This window comes from Chelonoidis abingdonii, chromosome 17, assembly GCF_003597395.2.
Source record: "Chelonoidis abingdonii isolate Lonesome George chromosome 17, CheloAbing_2.0, whole genome shotgun sequence".
NCBI lineage: Eukaryota > Metazoa > Chordata > Testudines > Testudinidae > Chelonoidis > Chelonoidis abingdonii.
The window spans coordinates 14,109,263-14,120,336 of NC_133785.1; the positions used below are offsets into that span (position 1 = coordinate 14,109,263).

Here is an 11,074-nt window from a genome sequence, read left to right on the forward strand (position 1 = left end):
GAGCTCCTGGAAGCCCCTGGCTTTGTGATAAATATCAAGAAAAGTTCCTTAATCTCATCTACAAAACTACCCCACCTGGGAGTGGACATAGATATCTTGGTGGTGAAGATTTACCCATCACTCAACAGGTCCAGAAGATCCAGGATTTCATCTCCATCTTGTGCAAATGCACCAAATCAACCCATAGCTCAGTGCCTTTAGCTACTTGGCCTCCTGGTGTCATATGTAGGAGTCATCCCATGGGCAAGATCCCACATCAGGGGTCTCCAGGCTTTCCTTCTCAAAGTACAGGATCACAGAAAACATGAAAGATCAGGTGATGATCCCGAGTCAGGTACTTGTTTCTCTAGCATGGTGGAGAGTCCCTGGGAATGTCCACAACAGCCTTCCCATATACCTTCCAGACCCTGAGTTCTCACAGCTGAACAGTCGGTTGGGGAACACACCTGGGATCGAGAAGAGTGTGGGGTACCTGGAGCCTCAAGGAGAGGAAACACATCATCAGTTTCCTGGTACCATCAAGCTGGATCTCGGGAGATCACAGAGCTATCTACAGGGCAATCACGGCCTGGTCTAGTTGGACAATACAACAACAGTTGCATACATACACAAACAAGGAGGAACAAGGAGCATAGCTCTACATGCAGAAGCAATGGAGTTAATGAAATGGGTAGAAATGACCCTCCCTTTCCTAAAGATGGTACACAAAAAATAGGAGCTGACTCAGAAACTAGACTGGTTCAGAAGATGCACTGTTAACAACCTGGAATGGTGTCTGAACCAGGAAGTCTTCAATCTGATCCCAAAGATGTAAAGAATCCCATCACTCAATCTGTTTGCAAGGTGCAAAAATACCAAATGGGTGAACTAGTTCACCAGAGAAGTGGATTTCAAGTCTGTGAGAACAGATGTCCTATTGTGCAGGTGGCTGCAAGGTCTGCTATGTGTTCCCATCTTTCCCTCTCATGGGGTAAGTAATCCAAAAGATAAAATGGGAACAAGCAAAGGTGATTGTGATTACTCCACACAACTGGAATCAGCATTACAGCTGCCACACAGACCAGACATTCTTTCCCAAGGCCCTTATCTCCGTGTGTTTGACAGCCTGGTCATTGAAAGAGGAGTAGTAAGAGCACTATGTTTCTCATTTGAAGTGACCAAGAGAGTCTTCACAATAAAAGCCTATCCCTCCATCTGGACCAAGTTCAGCCTTTAGTGCCAGGAACACAATTCTAGTTCAAGAGGTCATGGAAGCCTACTTATCCTGGACTTCCTTCAAGAAGGTGTGGATAAGGGTCTTCAGCCCAGCACATAACACATGATGTATCTGCCATTAGTAGCATTCTATTTGCAGGATGCTTGGGCTCTTTGGCACAAAATCCCCAAGGAGCCGATTTCTCACAGCAGTCAGACTGGCAGCCAGACCAGTCTTCCCTAAAATGGGACCTACTACTGGTGCTGAAGCCCTTAACCACTCATCTAACTTCTATGTCTGCATTTTATCTCTTCATCAAAACCTGTTTTCTGGTCACCATCATGTTTACTATGCAAATTTTAAAGCTGGCAGCCTTCTCTATGCAGGAACCTTACTGTGTATTCTGTGATGATAAGGTGGTACTAAGAATTCTGGAGTAGTTTCTCGTCAAAGTGAATTCTCCTTTTCATACCTCCCAGGAGATTTTCCTTCCTTCCTTTCTCCTCATAACCCCAGCACCCATTGAGAAACTGTAGAACTCAACCCTCACCAGGGGAAAAAATGGTTTTCTGACCAGCTCTACTGGTAATAAGAGATTGGTGTGTTTGAACAAAGTGATGTAATTCACATGTACCACAGAATTAAAAACAGAAAAATACAAAAGAATGACAGGTTGTCCCAGCAAATTTACTGAGCCAGATGCTTGTTATTTCACTAATTCAAAATAATCAGCCACCAGCATAAAGCCATCCCTTAGCACGGCAGGATCCTCATTAGTTTCCAAAAGTCAGTGTGGTTCAGGCCGTAATCCAACAAACACTAAAGAATATGGTTAACTTTAAGAGTAAGTAGTCCTATTAATGTCAGTGAAACTACTAATATGCTAAAAGATAAGCATGATATAAACTCATTGTTAGATCAGGGCCTAGCTTCCCAAGAGAGTTTGTTCCCTATAAGCACAGTGCTTTACAAAGCAAGTGTTACAGGACTTATGTACACAGTGTGTTCTAGAGCTGTGCTCAGTGATGAATATATTATTTGTTATGACATGTGTGTTTGTTTGGGGATTTTTTTGTTCCCAAACGTGGATTTGAATTCAAATAAACATGAGTATGAGCCAAGTGAGAGACCCTCCTCCTACATTAAAGCTATTAAAAGCCTGATCATCCTCAATTAAAAAATAAACAAAAGGGCATGACATAATAACTGGCCTGAGCCAGTAACAAGCATTTACTTATGTAGTTTTATTTATTTTTTCACATGTTTTTCATATTTTTTCACATTTTTTCAACACTATCTAGGCAGACCCACAATAAATTACATTAATACATCAGCTTTAAACATCTGCTCACCCCATGTTAGCCAGTGTAAACAAACTAAGTCCCCCATCAAATGAAGAAGCCCTAGGACCTCTCTCCCTTAAATAATCCTCTCACCAAATGTCTGGGGAAATGCATGAGCCATACAGAAAAATTGGCCTCTGTTGGATCAAGTAGAGGATCAAATTCCAGAGTTGAGGACTCTCTGTTAAAAGCATGCTGTCTCCTCCCACAAGACAAACACGTTATAGGGTCTGCTGCATCATGTATGCCAGCTGATTTCAAATGACAGGTTAAAACAAAAAGGCACACCAACAGCCTCAACGCACACAGGACCCAACTATGAAGATAAAATGCCAACACCTGATGAACTGCACCTGTAAGTGAATCTGCAATAAAAGCTATGGCAGCATCATTGCAGTTTGGGTAAAAACCTCCTGTGCTTGAATTATGGCGTCCCCTATAGAGGCTGAGAATGGTTGCTCAGTTTTCATTTCTATTTTTTATGCAGGATCTGAAGGCTATAGTTAGAACACAGCGTAGTAGATTAATAATATACAAAAGGGGTGGAGTAAATGCTATTTGCTATAGCAGAGTGTTTCAGCCTTTCTTATACCAGGGACTGGCTTGTTGCCTTACTCAACTGTGTCAGGGAGATCTCGCGCCAGTTCACGGACTGGTCATTGAGAAACACTGTGCTAGAGGACTAGAACTAATTAAAGAATATGCCTTTGTGTCACAGGAATGAGACAGACATCGATGTAAAATAGTAAAAGCCTATAGGCAGCAGCAATGAAGACATTTTGTTCAATGAAAAAATACACAAAGGCAGAAGTTCATCATCGTTCCCATGCCCTATACAACACTTAAGCTCTGTGTTAAGGGCCAAATTCTGGTCAACTATGAATCAATGGCAAAGAAACCAATAAAAAGGATTATGAGATAAATGCTTAGATGGTTCATAAGGCCACCATGGGCCCTTGACAACTGAGTGAATTTCAACCAAAATGACTATTAAAATGGAGGACCTGGAAGAAAAAGAAGGAAGAATGAATAAAGCTAGAAGGCTGGATGAGGCATTAAAGTGCGTTAAACCTTAAACCATAAAAACTTAACATGACCTAGATTGCTCTTCGGGACACAGGACTATATCATGACAGTATGGTAGAGGAACGAGTATCATGAGCAGCTGAAAACTTTAGATAGAAAATTCTAGCCCATCTTGGATGAGGGAGAGGATATAATGCCAGCCCTCTCTTGTCTTAATAGGGGCATATTCAGGGCCAATGCAAGAATGTTTCGCGCCCTAGGCAAAACTTCCACCTTGCGCCCCTCCCCGTGCCCCTGCCCTGAGGCGCCCCCTTTGCGGCAGCTCCCCACCCCCACCTGCCGCCCTGAGGCATCCCCCCACCAGCCCCAGATCACCCCTGCTCCGCGCACGAGCACCCCGTGGCTGCTTCACTTCTCCTGCCTTCCAGGCTTGCGGCGCCTAAGCTGATTGGCACTGCAAACCTGGAAGGCGGGAGAAGTGAAGCAGCTCACCCCTGCCCCGCCTCCTCCCTGAGCACGCCATGGTTGCTTCACTTCTCCCGCCTCCCAGACTTGCAGCACCAATCCGCTTAGGTGCTGCAAGCCTGGGAGGCGGGAGAAGTGAAGCAGCCACGGCGTGCTCGGGGAGGAGGCGGGGCAGGGATGAGCTGGGGCAGGGAGTTCCCCTGCATGCTTCCCCCCGCTTACTTACGCGCTCCCCTGCCCCAGCTCCCTCTGCCTAAATGCCGGCGGCGACCGGGGCAGCCGAAGATCCGGCCGCCATGGTCACTGCCAAAGAAAATGGCGCCCCCCTAAATCCCAGCACCCTAGGTAACTGCCTAGGTCGCCTAAATGGTTGCCCCAGCCCTATGCATATTTGATCATACCATGGAGAATAGACAACTTTTGGAGTCCTGGGAAGAGCTGGGGAAGGGCAAGCTCAGCTGCACTGGAGCTTTCCCACTCCCGTTCCTGGGTGGAGAAAGGGCAGGGGAGAAGGGAGAAGTTGCTCCTTCTCTTCTTGCTGCCATTGGCTAGGCTGAGGTGGGAACGGAGAGCGGATTGGTGTTGCTGGGTGTAAAGTGCATGCAGCATCCATCCTGCTGCATCTTCTATAATCTTCTATAATCTTCTATAATCCCCAAAAAGAGGAAGAGCTAAAATTGAGGAAGGTAACAAAAAGAAATGTAAACATTAAATAAGTTGTTGCAATGGACTCCCTGCCATTGTTAATAATTTGTGAGCACATAGGATGATAAGCAAACACATCATTGTTGCGTGCTTTCTAAAGTGTAATATGTAAAGACACTTATTGTAGCAATTGCCGCATAGAAATGGATGATTTAAACCATGAAAACAGACAGGCTTTTTTTCTGGATGCGTTGTAATGGATAAATCTCAAGTGATTAATGAGTTACTGGTGAACATGTATAGACCCAACTGATTACTCTGTATGGCTTTCATTCACTGTCTGAACACAGCTATTCAGTTGGAAAAGCCTCAGAATGTAGACCTTTGAAAAGCTTAAACACATAAAAATGTTACACTTTTTTGTGCCTGCAGTAAACATGCAGTAAAGCAAGACATCCACCACATGTTTAAACCACATACAGATGGAGATACACACGGATATACAGTGAGAAATAAAAGAAAGTGAAAATAGTGTTCTGAAGCTATTCATTGATACTCTGTTGCATCTTTTTAAAAGGATTGTGCTAGAAAGAGAGAGTGAGAGAAAGAGAGTGCTCACTCAATATTAACAAAAACAATGTAAATGAATCAGATTTTCAGACATCACTCTGGTCACAGAAAACACAAACATTCTACAAGAATTAATGGGAAAACTAGACCATGAAAGCCAAGAAATAAGGTCTGAAAATAAGCTTGATTAAGAAGATAATGCTCAAGACATACAAAGGAAGACTGATTAGCATAGATGGGAACAAGCAGAAGAATAAATCTAACATAGACAGCTGCTCAGATCAGATTGGAGCATATTTAAAAGATGAAAGACAACGTGAGGAGCAATTTCTCATTTAGACTGCAGAGGAAGGCCTCCAACTGATGTATTCTTTCTAAGTGGCTTCTGGCCAAGACACAAAGCTCCATCCACAAGAAAATGTGGCAGTTGGTTTGCTTTTATCCTGAGAATCTTTAGAAGCACTATGACAAGAATTCCATTATGAGAAAGGAACTCAAACAGATGAATAAAACAAACTACATCAACAATTATGTTTAAAGGCAGAAAGGCTAAGTAAAATTTAAAAGGATAAATATGAGAATATGACAGGTAGTTCATGTATATGTCAGGTACATATCTATTATACCTCTCAGTGATTTTGGAGGGAAAGGCTTTATGTTGATTTTTAAGGGCAAACTCCTCAACTGGTATACACTGGCATAGCACATTGAAGTCAGCTATACCAATTCACTATTATTGATATTAAATATTTATATTACGGTAGTGCCCAAAGGTTCCTGATGCAATTGGGGCCCCATTGTATGGAGCACAGTACAAACACAGGAAAGAGAGAAATTCGCCCTGAAAGGCATACAGTCTAAAGACACAATAAACCATCAAACAAATCAAGTATCAGAGGGGTGGCCATGTTAGTCTGGATCTATAAAAGCAGCAAAGAGTCCTGTGGCACGACTAACAGACGTATTGGAGCACGAGCTTTTGTGGGTGAATACCCACTTCGTCGGATGCATGACGGATGCATCAAATGAATATGGTGAAGAATTCTTACAGCTTTGTTAGTTACACGTATTGCAGGATTTGTTTTTGTTTTTTTAATTGGGTGAAGAGGCAGTAGGAAGGAAGTGAGTAAAAAGGATGTGAAGGGGGATAATGGCAGCTTGCACCTGTGACTTACATAAGATGAGGACTGGCCTCTTTTTTTGGGTCCCCAGAAGAGTACCTGAAGAGGTGTTAGAAGGCCTCATTTGGCGAACTCTCAAATGTGATTCCTATAAGCCCTGGTTTCTGGTTTCCCCAATTCCTGGACTGAAATTAAAATACAATGGCCTCAACAAGTCTAAGAGCACTAAGGTTACCAGACAGCAGGTGTGAAAAATTGTGACGGGGTGAGGGGTAATAGGAGCCTATATAAGAAAAAGACCCCAAAATCGGGACTGTCCCTATAAAATTGGGACATTTGGTCACCCTAAAGAGGACTCAGTGTCTGGGTATTTTGTGTCAGGCACAGGCAGTCATGGGCTGATGCTATTTTTGTGCTGACTCCTCTCTAATCACGCAACACATTTTAAAATAAAAAATAATAATAGACTACAGTGCCAGGAGAGAAAAATCAACAGAGTATCCAAGGGAATATGAAAAGAAATGAAAAGTCAAAATATATCTGGAAGAGAAATATAACGGACCAAAAAAAATCCAACCCCCAAATAAAACCTTTTGATATAGGCGAGTTCTGAAACCTTGGCAACATCTTTGCCTGTCTCCTTGTTTTGCTTTATGTTCATTTTGTATGTTCAAAATTAGAAAATACAAGGAAGTCTGTTCTCTTGACACGTTCAGCTCAGTTTCCAGGCCTAGTCAGGTCTGAACATAATATCAGCTCAAACGGTTGGATACTGTTAGGAAATTTAGAATGCAGAAAGTTTTCCATTCAAGAATAAGACAACTTTCTGGAGATCACATATACTAGTTTCCAGTAAAAAAACATTGTTTACCCAAAGTCCCCACGTTGCTGTATCTGCAATATCAAATAACTCCTGTATCTAAAATATTTCTGTGAAGTAGCTGTTCATTAATATAGACTTTTTATAGGGACCACTGTACAGGGTCTTGATTTAGCTCACATGGAAGAAACTAGCCAGTCCCTCCCCCCCGCCACCAATTAAGTTTGACAATGCAGGATCCAACCTTAAAAAGCGTAATGTTTTTATTTAAAGACATAGGAAAAAAATGTTGTGCAGTCCCTCATAAGCAATAAAGATCCCAATCCAAAATGTGTTAACACTAGTGAAAAGGCTCCTATTGATTTCAGTGTACTTTAGATGAGACCCAAAATTGTGACAAATAAACATAATCTACTTATTGCCCTCTCTTTCCTCAAATATAAATTCTGGGTTTTTTTTGTTTTGCTGTTTTTTAATATCTAAAAATGCACTGGGGAAAATGTAGAACAAAAGTAATTTTTGTTTTAATAGAACCTTAGAACTTCTAGAAACCCCAAGCTTCTGACTAGATCCTATACTGTATTATCCAACAGTGCGGTATAAAGATCCCTGTTACCTCTTGAGATGAATGGGTTACTGTAAACAGATAACTGAGAAGTTAGTATTAATGCTTCAAAATGTAAAGTGCTTATTACAGTATTATTCTTTTAGTTAGGCATATTGATAGAATTTCTGAAGTCAAAACTTAATATAAAATATATGTGGGGATATTATCTGCCAGGGTTCTTTCCAAATTAATACAGTATCTATTTTTGAAATGGGGCTTATTATTATTAATATACATTTCTATTTCAGAAGCATGGTTAGGTTACATTAAAAACATGTAAAAGGGAAAAAATTGTGTGGCTTCACGAGCTGTGTAGGAGGTCCATATTAAATCAACATGAACGCTTTTAAATTTTTATACATGTTGACATTTTGTAAGCTTTTACAGCTAATAGATCAAATTGTTCTACATGACAAAAATCAGAATCCAAAGCATGTAATGATACTGCAGTTTTCAAATAATGGAGAGATTCTTCTCCAAACTCAGCAGATTTACAAACGCTGGCTGGAGCAGATTAACATAAATGATTATGTCTCTCTCTTTAGATTCTTTGAATGCCCAAAGCTGCCATTGATTTCAGTGAGTGTTTTGGTACTCAAGGAAAGCTTGCTCCAGTAACGCATTTAACTATGCACTTAATTGTGATCATGTGACGACTCATATTGATTTCCATGGGATTACTGACATGCTGAAAGTTAATTATGTTCTTTAGAGCTTTGCTGGATCAGAGCTGGAATGCTTGAGTGATTCCCTGCATGTGTAACTTACTGGTACATACTGTATCATAAACTACTATACCACAAGTCATTCTATGCATTTGAAAAGCATATGATTTTCAATCTCAGATAACCAGTTCTTCTTTTAAGTTCTCTGGCATGTCAGTGAAAGGCTTGAAAGCTCTTTAGTGTGTGTTTGTATAGCACCTTGGTCTTTTACTTCTGCTCCTAGGTGGTATGGTAACACAAATAATAATCATAATAATAGATTTTAAAATGTATTAGACTTGAATCTTTATGTAGAACTAGCCTTTTAAGCAAGCTTCAGGAAACTGCTTGCAGTAATTGCAAGAAAATGTTACATTTACATATTATATTGTAAATTAAATAGTAATACTTTGGTACCACAAACAATGCATTCTAATTCTATGGTTTGTTCTCATAACTTGCACTTACTTTTAAAAAAGCACTTTAGGAGTAAATTCATACTCCATAACAATCCAAACAAATTGGGAAAGAGTTCCATAGGTTAGCTGAGTAAACCAATCTATTCAATTTCCTAATTGTTAATAATATATGTATTGTAGAAATCATCAATCTTTTTTGTTTCAAACTACTTATTATAATTTCTAATGTATAGATATCTTGTCCAGTTAAAATATTTTCAACTTGGCTTTGAATATTTATTGAAATCCAACCTACTGTAAAATACAGGCTAAAATATCCTAGCAAAAGTCTAACAGAAATATACAATCAAATAAGTAAAAGCAAAGTCCAGTTAAAAGTCCAGTAAAATAATTTACTGAAAACTGCACAGTAACAATATAGAGTGTCTTCCTGAAATTCAACAAAAGCTTCTCATATGATGTCTTCACTGAAAACAATCTAGTTTATCTTAAGAACTTTTCAGTATGCTCCGTCGCAGAACAAGATGGAACAAACCCCTTTGATGCAAGCTCTCTGTCTTTTAAATCATTGTTGATATTTCTCTAGTCCTGTTTCCTCTAAGGTGATGTACAGCTGCCATCATTTTTCTATTATGGTAGAGTTTCCCAGAATTTAAGTAAACTTGCAGCCGTTTTAAAGATGCTTATTTAAAAATAATAATATTCTGTCATATTGACTCATTTTAGGTCCATATAGTAATGGGCAAACATCACAAAGTTCAGAGGTCTGGTTTGGATTCTAATCTGAATGTTAGTTGCTGATTTATGAACATATTCATATCAAATCTTGAATCCATTTGAACAGGCTGTAATGGCTGTTGCTTTCATGAACCTCAGACTATGATCATGAAGTTCACAAACATATGCTTCCAGGAGGTCTCATAGTGAATGAATTCAGGGACAGCGTCACTATTGTGAAGGTTCAGGATTAGCTAATCTCTATTAGTAGCTAGGGTGCCTGTAGCAACTGTGTATTTTGAACTATGGCCCATACATGCTAACACAGTGTTGCTAAGGAACTCATAATAAGTCCTAGCATAGTGTTACTAGGGAACCCTTCATAAATCTAGCACAGTGTAGCTATGGTTACAGAACATCTCTGCTCTCCTCCCGGGTCTTTACATAAATAGCTGCAACAGGGAATGGGAATGCTTCTGTGCCCCCGTTTCCCTATTGAGTTTCTATTTGTGCTCTGCTTTCTCCAATCCCCACCCCCTTTATGAATTGAGGGGGAGAAATCCAGACCATGCAGTCTAGTAAAAAGCCTTTAGAAGGAAAAATGGCTGCCTGGTATCTTGAAGATTTCAAAGGTAAGGCAGAGCAAAAAGCTCCGCTGCTTAAAGTTAAGCATATGCTTAAGTGCTTTGTTGAATAAGTGCATAATTTATATAAAGAGAGAGATGTATAGTATTCTAAATGTTTATTTTCCTTGTGTTCTCTTCCAGGTTCAAATTTATTTTAGATTATAAAAGATCTAATGAATGGAGCTATGCTCTCACTTTATCTAAACAGATTTTTTAAAATCTGACAAGTATAGGGGAAAATATTCAACACTGTGGGATTATCATCCTGGTCTAGGTAATATTCTGATGCCTAGAATGCATTAATATCTTGTTATGCAAAATTACTCTGAGGCACTACCTAGGCCCTAGTAAAATAATAACAGTGAAGTCAAAAAGAAATAGAGTATATAAAATAGCAACTGCATATAATATCAATTATGTGACAGCCAAAAATAATACTTTTTGGCATGCTGTCCTCAAACTATGTACTCTTAGTGCTGCTTAGAAATAGGCCATTTTCTATGTACACTTAGGCCTGGTCTACACTATGCCGTTAAATCGATTTTAACAGCGTTAAATCGATTTAACGCTGCGCCCGTCCACACTACACTGCTCGTTAAATCGATTTAAAGGGCTCTTTAAATCGATTTCTGTACTCCTAGAAAACGAGAGGAGTAACCCTAATATCGATATTACTAATTCGGAATAGTGTTAGTGTGGACGGAATTCGACGTTATTGGCCTCCGGGAGGTATCCCACAGTGCACCAGTGTGACCGCTCTGGACAGCAATCAGAACTCAGAGGCACTGGCCAGGTAAACAGGAAAAGCCCCGCGAA

General features: G+C 40.1%; 1 long non-coding RNA gene across 2 annotated transcripts in view; it reads left to right on the plus strand.

Moving 5' to 3' along the window:
* The first annotated feature begins 10,097 nt into the window (after window positions 1–10,097).
* LOC116833086 (uncharacterized) overlaps window positions 10,098–11,074 on the plus strand; it is a 63,957-nt gene continuing 62,980 nt past the window's right edge. For both annotated transcript variants that reach the window (XR_004375601.2, XR_012657142.1), the window contains exon 1: window positions 10,098–10,264. This is a non-coding gene — a long non-coding RNA (uncharacterized LOC116833086). The remainder of the gene's footprint in view (window positions 10,265–11,074) is intronic.